General features: G+C 32.9%; 1 pseudogene; it reads left to right on the top strand.

Annotated features, from left to right (window-relative positions):
* Positions 1-1,406: 1,406 nt before the first annotated feature.
* LOC102892799 lies at positions 1,407-2,040 on the top strand (annotated as a pseudogene).
* Positions 2,041-10,267: the final 8,227 nt, after the last annotated feature.

The raw sequence follows: 10,267 nt of genomic DNA, 5'->3' as shown, positions 1-10,267 counted from the left end.
GGGAATGATGAATAAGACAGAGCACAGAAGAATTTTAGGACAGCAAAATACTCTATATGATATTATTTTGATGGGTATGTCATTATACATAGATGAGTTTTCTTAAACCCATACAACAACAACAGGTAAATGATGAACCTTGGGTGATTTTGATATCTCAGCTTAGATTCATTAATTGTAACAAACATACCATTCTGGTGAGTGATGCTGATAGTGGGGAGGAACGTGCATGTGAGGGGTAGGGGGTACATGGGAAATCTGTTCCTTCCTCTCAATTTTGTTGTAGACTTAAAACTGCTTTAAAATAAAGTCTTTAATTTTTAAAAATGATTCCTTCACTTAGAATCTACATATTAGCTACTGGTATTGAGCTCTTCAATTTTTATGATAAAATAATGAGAAATTTCCAAATATGGCACTAAGTTCTTTTTCTGGGTAATGAAACTAATGAAGCATCCCCACACAAATAAAAGCAGTGCAGAAACAGCATTGAGCAGTGGCACATAGTAATCAGTCTGTAGGACTATTTAAGGAAGGAAAAAGAGAAAAGGTAGTAATTATTTATAAACAGAGGGATGAAGATGTTTATTTTATTTTCTCTTATAATGGGTATTTATACAGCATTCAAAACTTTAAACTAAAAGCTCTAGAGTATGTATTCTTATTAACATTTTATGATACTAAAGATATTAGGCAAGCATATCATCAAAGGAAAATGCTAAAATTGTCTTCAAGGGGTACAGAGCCTGATTGTATCCCCAAGAAAAATTCAGTCTCTCGATGTACTTCATTAATATTCCCTATAAATAGAGAGGACTCTTCATTGTGCAAATATAAAGTGCACTTTTCTTCAGTCAGTCTTATGTTTCACACAGAAGAGAGAACTGTAGTCTTCCTTGAATATCTAAATTCAATTAAATATTATTCTAAGACTAAAATAAGAAGTATCTCCATGTAATAAGTTGTCTCCCACCTACAGAAACTTACACCCTTGTTATAATTACTTCAGTACTAACAACTCCTCCTCTTAACACTCAAAGCGTGTGGGTTCTGAGAAGGCAGCACACAAACCTGGTATTTTTAAAAGGAATCTAATAATAACAACAAAATATTTTTCTCTTCCAGATATCCACCTATCACCACTTACTTTTATTTTTTCCTTCTTTTACTGACTTTTTGCTCTAAACATTCTGTACATCTATATCACTTATTCTAAGCTAAATCTCTGCGTGGAATTTATTCTTCTGCTTTTGCCATTTATTCAAATTCCTAAGGAAAAAAATTGTAACACATAAAAAACTCAGATGACTTTTCAGCAACCGGGAACTGGTTGAATGGCGGTGCACTGCTATGTGTCCCGTTAAGCTTGAGCAGACCTGTGCTCACCCAGCCGCAGCTCACCGAGAATGGAAATCCCGCTGATCCACCACCCAGCCTCCAGGACAGCCTCCGTGGCGGAAAACTGCATCAACTACCAGCAGGGGACACCCCACAAGGTGTTTCTGGTGCAGTCAAACAATATAAGTATCGCCTTAAGATTTCGGTGGAAGAAATTATCCAAAAACAAGTGACAGTGAACTGTACAGCTGAAGCACTTTACCCTCCAATGGAATAAGATACTGCACCAGAAGTCAACTTCACATTGGAAAAAGAAATTGGAAAGAACCCAGATGAAGAAGATAACATTCTATCAAAGACTCAAGTCCATGAAGGAACCACTAGAAGCACAAAATATTCCAGACAGTTTTAGAAATGTTATCTCCAGAAATGAAGCCAGTTCGGCATATAGCCTGGGTTGCCTGTGGTTATATAATATGGCAGAATTCTACTGAAAACACATGGTATAAAATGGTAAAAATTCAAACTGTCAAGCAAATGCAAAGAAATGATGACTTCATTGAGTTAGATTATACCATCCTACTTCCTGACATTGCATCTCAGGAAATTATTCCTTGACAAATGCAAGTTCTCTGTCATCTACAATATGGCACTAAAGTGAAACATAACAGCCGTCTGCCAAAGGAAGCACAACTGGAGTAAATGAAGACCCTAACACTGGATGAAGTGTTAATATGCTTATTAATGATGTTTATGTCAGCCTTCACTGATATTTAGCTTAAGAGGCCAAATTCCAAAATGTCTCTTTGTATAAGTGTCTTGATTACATTTCAGAACTATATAGCTTCCATAATAAAGTGTCATGACGTAAAAGTGTCTTAATAACAGTGATAGTGGTATGTATATCCCATAATAAAAAGCCTCAATTCAGGAAAAAAAAAAAACCTCAGATGACCTTACACAGATTTTTAATTTATTAAATTGATTCTGATTATATCAACAAAATCTCAAGGTTTCTGAATTTTTGCATTTCTGTGAAATACGAGGATGTCAATAATGATTTATTATTTATTGAGTGCTTACTATTTAGTGCTAGATACAGTTCTAAGAGCATAACATATGTAAGTCATTTGGTAATCATAATTCTATGAGATGGTGTGATATTTGCTTCATTTTATAGATGAAAATTGTGGTATAAAGTGCCTTAATAACACAATGACAAATGTTTAAATGAATCTTGATGTATTCTTAATTTCCTTAAAAGCTTAAAAACTTCAGTTATATTTGCCTACTGCATTCAGTTATATTTGTCTACTCATTTAGGCAAAATGAGAGGTCCTGGGAAGATATAAAAGTCTCCTATACAGAAAAATCAGAAGAAAAACAGAATATTTTTAGAAGATATTTGAATGCTGGAACCACTTTTGGACTTATGTTCTCTACGAACCCCTTCTTATTTTAGACAAACTATTGTGTTTTTCCAATGTTGCACAGCTGGTAAGCTGTTAAGTAAGGAGTTGAATCTAGGCCGTCTGAATATGCTTATGACATTATACTGTATGCACTGGAATTACACTTTCTTCCTTGGTAGCACTGCAATAGTGAAAATCATAAATCACTTGGAGGTGATTCTGATTAGTAAGTTATCGACCTTAGGAACAGTTCAATGGATTTTGTCATTTGCTAGTTTAAAAGGAAATATCATTTGTATTCTGGCATTAACAATAAAGAAATAAATTCCCTTTGATATATTAAAAATTTTAGCCATTTTATTTGTTCATATATAATCTTCAAGATTATACAAAATTTTCAGTGACTATTTATAAAAATGCATACTGGCAGCACACTTGCAAACATGGTTGTAAATGCTAGGTTTCATAATTTTCCACTTTCTCGTGGAACTTATCATCAGCTCAAATGCATAAGGTTTAAGAAATTATACCTGGATCAAGTTTTTTAAAAAAACAGGCTATCAAGTAATGAAGATAATAATGGGGACATTTACCTAAAACAGTGCTTCTGTATTTTACTAAGCCTGTATTCTCATTATTTTGTGAAGAAAGCAAATTTAAGGTACATATATGCAGGCTGACCATACACAGTCATGAAAGTTGTATCCTGCACAGGGACCCTCAGCCAGCAGAACCTGTTGTAGTTAAAGATCCTCTCAAACAAGCTGTTATGTTAGCCCTGAGGAAAACTATACCTTTTTCTAATTCATTTTCCTAGAGGGGTCACCTTTTTCTAATTCAGCAGATAAGCCTAATGTAACAGCAGCAGCCCCGAATATGTAGACTAGCCAAAATATTTGGTAGAGAATTTTTTAAGCAAAGTTATTATTGCACAAGTATTTTGCAAGAAGAAGCAATACTGCTGGACCCAGAAACCAAAGGCGTATAACTAAGTCCAAGTGTTGGCCCATAACTCTATGATTCTGGCAGAGTGCCCAGTTTACATTTTCTTGGGAAGATGTTTATTCAAAATTATTTCTATGTTATCATTTTGTTCTTTGAATTCTGAGACTCATAAATTTATTGTCAGCATTGTCATTCAAATTATCTTGAGATGTATACAATCTGAGTATGTTTCCCACACTCTTTGATATTTCTGATTAATTTTGACGCTGACATAGCAGTTAACTTTCATTGTTGAATCATCTCACACAAAAAACTTACCAACCTTTATATTTATAAAAGATATACTGAAGAAATGACTAAATAATGAGCACTACAACTATCAAAACTTGTAGTAAAAATAGATGTACTTTCAATAAGATACATTAAATAATTCAAGAGTCAAGAGGAAGAATAACATTTTTAGTTTGGAGTAGGCATCTTTGAACAGTCAGTGGCATCACTGAAGATGAAGCAATTCAGCATTACCATGTTTCATTTATTATAATCCTTGCTGGGGATATAATGATGAGTAAATTTTAAAAGTGAGTAAGTGCTAACGATGGTCATTAAAATGGTGACGTAGGACTTTTCTAACTTCAGTTCCCCTCATAAGAAGACCAACTAGTAACTATGTATAGACAAGAAACTACTGTATTTGTATGCACCAATAATGAAGTACCTGAAAAAAGAAATTTAAAAAACCATTTACGAGAGCATCAAAAAGAATAAAACTACTTAGGAATAAATATAACCAAGGAGGTATAAGATTCGTGCACTGAAAACTATTAGACATTGATGAAAGCTATTGAGGAATACATAAATAAATGAAAGATATTCTGTGTTCATGGACGGGAAGAATAATGGTAAAATGTCCATACCACCCATAGCCATCTATAGATTCAATGCAATCTCTATCAAGAGTCCAATGGCATTTTTTACAGAAATAGAAAAAAAATTTCTAAAATTTATATGGAATCACAAAAGAAGCCGAATAACCAAAGCAATCTTGAGAAAGAAGACCAAGCTAGATGCATCACATTACCTAATTTCGAACTAAACTGCAAAGCTCTAGCAACCAAAACAGTACAGTAGTGCCATAAAAAGACACATAGACACATGAAACAGATTTATGACCCCAGAAATAAACCCATTCTTGTAATTAACTAATATTTGAGAACAGAGTCAAGAATACTCAATAGAGAAAAAGATAGTCTCTTCAATAAATCATGTTGGGCTAACTGGATATATATGTGCAAAATAATGAAACCGGATCCCTATTCTTACACCATTCTCAAAAATCAACTTAAAAACTTAAAATGCAAGACCATAGCATAAAACTTCTAGAAGAAAACATAGAGAAAAAAGTTCCTTGACAGTTGTTTTGGCCATGAGTTTTTGGATATGACACCAAAAGCACCAGCAACCAAAGGGGAAAATTCAGTACAATGGACTACATGAAACTAAAAAGCTTCTGCACAGCAAATGATCAACAAAAATTGCAACCTATGGAGTGGAAGAAATTATTTGTAAACCATCTATTTGATAATGCGTCAGTACTGAAAATATATAAGAAACGCATATAACTCAACAGGAAAGAAGCAAATAATATGATAAAAAGATAGACAAAGGACCTTGATAGACTTGTTTTCCAAAGCAGTTACACAAATGGCCAACATGTGCATGAAATGTTTCTCCACATCACTCACTACTTATCAGGGAAATGCAAATCAAAAATACAATGATATATCACCTCTCCACTGTTAAAATAGGTACATTCAATAGAGATAAGCTTATTTAAACTTATTTTTCTTGCATGAGATTTGGCTGATTATATTTTTTAAGAAATTTATACATTTCATCTAGATTATCAAATTTGTAGGCATAGTTGTTTATAGTATTCCTTTTTTATCCTTTTAATGCCTATGGAATCTCTAGTGAAGTTCCCTCTTTTATTTCTGATACTACTAATTGTAATACCGCCTATAGATATTTCGAAGATGCTGTTTTGGGTTTTATTACTTTTCTCCATTGATTTCTTGTTTCAATTTCATTGATTTCTACTCTAAAATTTATTTCTTTTCTCCACTTACTTTGAGTTTAATTTGCTCATCTTTTTTTAGTTTCCTAAGGTGGAAACTGAGATTATTAATTTTAGATCTTTCTACTTTTCTAATATATGCATTCGACGCTATAAATTTTCCTCTAAACACTGCTTTCACTGAATCTTACAAATTTTGATAAGTTATGAGTTGACTTTAATTTTAAATTTTTTTTTATTTCTCTTAAGATTTCTTCTTTGACTCAGGTGTTGTTTAGATGAGTTTAATTTAATCTCCAACTATTTTGTGATTTTTCTAGCTATTTTAATAGGAGAGAGGAGTTTTCTCATAGGTTGCCTTTTCATTTTGTTGATCATTACTTTTGCTGTGCAGAAGTTTTTAGTTACATATAGTACCATGTGTCAACTACTGGGAAACAAAAATGTATTATTAATACGTTATTTTTTTCTTCTCTACTTCGTATTTTAACATGTTTTTGGTCACCTAATCTGAGAAACTTTGGGGTTATCAGTTATTAGGGGGCAAATTTTTGCTTACTTAAAATGAAGTAGATCCCATCACTTGGAGAGGGAAAATAAATAATTACTAAATCATGACAAAAGATTCCTTCTTCCAATATAAGGCATACCATAGCACGTGTGTCTAAACAGAAAGCTCACTGCATTTTGAAAGAGATAATCCTTGAGACAGAACCAATGCAGTGAAGACAGGAAACGTTGAGAAAGTAGATGTCACAGGATACTGTCTTATGTATCTGTGGCCATGATCTCTTCATTGTTTCTTTTTCATTGGCATAAAGTTCTACTCTGAGTTTCTTGATCTCTGTGAAATTTACCTTAAAATGAAGCCATAATCCAAAGTTTGTCAAAAGGTGAATTGGGAAATTGTATGTTAGGGAAAATGCTTATGATCCTTCTCATCATCCCATCCTCTGTCTTCTCTCCTAAGGAGAGAATATTCCTTGGCTTCCCAACGGTATGAGAAATAACTAATAATGCTGAGAGCCTGACAGTCATTGATTTGATTTTAATGTGGTGCACCTCCTTTCTGTGGGAGCTGCCTTTTGCCTGTTCTCCTCAGTGATATTACCATGTCACAAACATAGAGCTTCCCCAATCCTCATCCCGAAGAAAGACCTGAAGGTAGTCAGTGAAAAGTCCAAAAAAATGCATTTGGCCTTGAGTAAATGCCACACTTACTCATCTAACTTTATCAATAATAAAATAGATACTGTTAAAAAATTTGTACCAGTACCCTCTGTCTATTCTCAGTTGGTTCAGAATCTAGAAAGAAAGACGGGTGGATGTTTAGGTACACCTCTCAAAACCTTTAAAAATCTTAACAAGTCAGCATATGAAAGCTATTGTGAGAAATCTACATGAAACTTAAAGATTTATCAAAATATTTTTATACTAGAAGGGCAATACTCATTTCCATCTTTTAAAAGCAATTCTAATGATAAATACTCTAACTTTTCTGATTCATTCTACTGTATTCACACACGAAAGTCAATAAGAAATATTAAGGACTATAAGTATTTACATTAAATTTAAGAAAATTTTTAATTTTGAACAAAATGTGCTTTGATTACTGGGCCTACACTACGGAGATTTTGTATGCAAAGAAATAATGTGATACAAGACTGAATGAGTCTAATAAAAGGGGAGCGCTATAGGCAAGAGGGAGTATTGGGTCAGCCTTGGAAGGGGGTTCCTTAGAAATCCTTTTTGTTATGTGGAGCAGTGACATTAAAAGTCAGCTGTACTCTAAGGCAAGAGGACACTAACCTAGTCAGAAGGAGTGGAGTTGGTGATGTAAGTAATATGGGTATCTGAATGAATCTGTTTGAATCTAAAAAGGGATCATTTTAAAAAATTAGTAATGTATTAGTTTAATACTAGGGAAGAGTATAATTCACAAGCAAGAATCTTCAAATAGATTTTAGAGGCAACTTCCTTATAAATATCAGAGTTAGAGAGGATTACAGATGGTATGACCCAATCTAGAGTTAGTGCACCAAATAGGAAAAAAAAAAAAAAAGATAATAGCAAAGAATAAATGAAGTTCTGAAAGTTTGCTCATTACTACTCAAGGCTGAGAACCGTACTGGGAGCAATAAATTTGATACATGAAATATGAGAGGAGAATTGTATCATCAATCAAATGGAATTCATCCTCATGGTGTGAAAATAGGCTCTCAATAAATATTTAGATAAATAAATATGAAACAAGGAAAATCAAAGAAAACACATTTAAACTATTTGAGAATCTAGTACTGTGGCTTGAGTAAGTTTCAAAATGCAAATATTAGTAAACTCCAATAAACATATGCATGCTCATATACAATAAAAAAAAGAACTCATGGCCAAAAGAAGTGAGGAAGACATTGCCAAAAAGTATTTTTCCTAGGAAATGGGAGAATATTTTTGAAAAATTACTGACATCAAAATTTAATAAAATGCAGATTTTATAACATGACCTACAAGATGAGATGATAAAAAACAGATTTATATGAATTAGGAATTCATTGATAGGGATTCAAAATATGTCTATCAATGAGATGAATGAGATAAAAGAAGAGCTTACTAGAATTAAGATTACAATGAAACAATAAAAAATGCATTAGACCAGTGTGTCTATTCTGAATAAGAATCTATGGTCTCCCACTTTTTTTCCCCCTTGTGTTCCCACCTTTCTCTTTATTTTCTACTATGAAAAAGTAATTGCTATGGCAAAGTTGAGAACATAATGAAACCCTCTTTTTAGGGATAAGTCACTGAAGATTTGAATCTTCCACATTTTCATTGATGTCATTAGACGAGTAATAGAAAGAGATGGCTCCCATGCAAAGTGAGATCTGTCCATCTTTCTCTCCCTTCTTATTCTCTTCTCCCATGTGACATCCACTACTGCGCTTAAGTGGGCTAGCTCTACTCTAGTTTTGAAAGAAAATACCCAACTGTCTACAGTCTTCATGGTTATAATAGGTATGTTAGAAAATAATTTTCTCCCAAATTCTAATAATATTTTATATTTTGTTTGGGATGTTAAGGGTAAGGAAAATGAAACAGTATAGTTCTCAGAGTCTGTTTTTGCCTTATATTTATTTAACTAGTATGGAAGAAATGAATGCTATATTTCTCTATATGTAGTTAGATAATAGATAATATATGATAGATCAATATAGATGATAGATGATGATAGATAGATAGATGATAGACAGACAGACAATCTTGGAAACTACTTCGATAAGATAGCTTGGTCTTGCCTGGTGTAAGAATTAGGTAATCTTTAGTTTCCTAGCCAAAGAGATGCTCCATTCTTATTTCTATCAAGTAAGAGCAAAAACAAGGATGACTAGGGAAAAGGCTATGCTTTATATGAGAACTTTGGGAAACTCTCCAAATGTGCAGAAGAATTAGACAAAGACAAAAAAAATTTGGAGAGAGATGACAACTATAAAAGATAGAGGATAGCAAATGGAGAAACTGTAGATGTATCAGAAAAAAATGAAAGAACAAATAAAATTTAAAAATCAATAGTATAATGGAAAAAATGTTCTGGAGTTGAAGACTTAAATTTATACATAAAATAATGCTCACAATGTATCATGGAAAAAGAATAAAGGCATTCACACCTAGGGACTCAAGCATTTAGAACTGCAATAGTTTCTTTTTTTTTTTTTTTTTTTAAGTTTATTGGAGTAACATTGGTTAATACAATTATATAATATTCAGGTGTACATTATCATTTGACATCTGTATATTCTATTGTGTGTTTACCACCCAAAGTCCAGTTTCCTTCAGCTACCATATATTTGATCCCCTTTACTCGCTTCTCCCTCCCTGCAATAGTATTTTTAAGCTTAATAAATATCTTGGCAGGAAAAAAATGTTAACTACCAATGATTTAAAGGAAGCTTAGGATATTCTTAGACTTTTCTTTCACAACAATAAATTCAGAAGACAATAGTTTGATATTTCGCATAGAAGTCATAAGTGGGCCCACAGCTGTATCCAGGAGATAGACAGGCTTTGTTTGGCTTGCACTACTCTACATATTGTGTACCTCATTTTAAAATTTTATAGTTCTTGTTTATCCTAAATAACAATAAGATTTGGCAATGCTGGTCGCACATTTCCTCAAGACAACAATGAGCCAGAGCTGAGTAGTGCCTGCATCAGATTCCTACTTACAACTTTTTTTCCCCCAATACTGAAAGATAAATGGAAAGACTACATATTTTAAGGAAAACGAGAGAAATTACTTCTACGTGGTAAATTACTTCTATCTCCTTTTTAAAAAATGCAAGTATATATTCCTTTTAACCAGAATAAAAAAATGCACCTAAACTTGTTAAATGGATTTACCTAATCTCCTTGTCTTTTCTAGGCATTTGAGGCTTTAAACTCGTTAGGGGATTTAAAGCTAAAGTTGGGTGCTTGATTGTTCTACATTTTGGATAGTTAATCT

The sequence above is a fragment of the Pteropus alecto genome, unplaced genomic scaffold (genome assembly GCF_000325575.1).
Source record: "Pteropus alecto unplaced genomic scaffold, ASM32557v1 scaffold76, whole genome shotgun sequence".
NCBI lineage: Eukaryota > Metazoa > Chordata > Mammalia > Chiroptera > Pteropodidae > Pteropus > Pteropus alecto.
Note: the sequence above shows the minus strand (reverse complement) of the source record. Positions and strands in the feature narration are given on the sequence as shown.